Source organism: Myotis brandtii, unplaced genomic scaffold (assembly GCF_000412655.1).
Source record: "Myotis brandtii unplaced genomic scaffold, ASM41265v1 scaffold693, whole genome shotgun sequence".
NCBI lineage: Eukaryota > Metazoa > Chordata > Mammalia > Chiroptera > Vespertilionidae > Myotis > Myotis brandtii.
In genome coordinates, this window is record NW_005370710.1 from 2,552,106 (window position 1) to 2,552,441 (window position 336).

Genomic DNA, 336 nt, shown 5'->3' on the forward strand with positions numbered 1-336 from the left:
AATGACTTTTCCTCCTTCAGGTTCTGGGCTCGGGGGCGGGGCCTCCACGTTCTTCCCCGCGTCCGCGAAAGAGGCTCCGCGAGCGTAACTCTTCCGCCCCGAGTGGAGGGTAGGGGTGTGCCCGTCCCTGCCTATCGGAGGCCCCCCCCCAATCCCCTGGTCATCTTTTCCCTCCCCAACACCCAGTCTCCGTTCCGTACGGGCTGGGGGGCTCCATCTTCCCCGCCGTACGGCGGCCCCCTTCCTACACTGTCTCCGCCTCTAGCTCCAGTCACCTGGGCGGGCTTTCCCCTCCCTCGGCCGGGAGCTTCCTCCCCCGGCGCCCGCCCGGCGGGG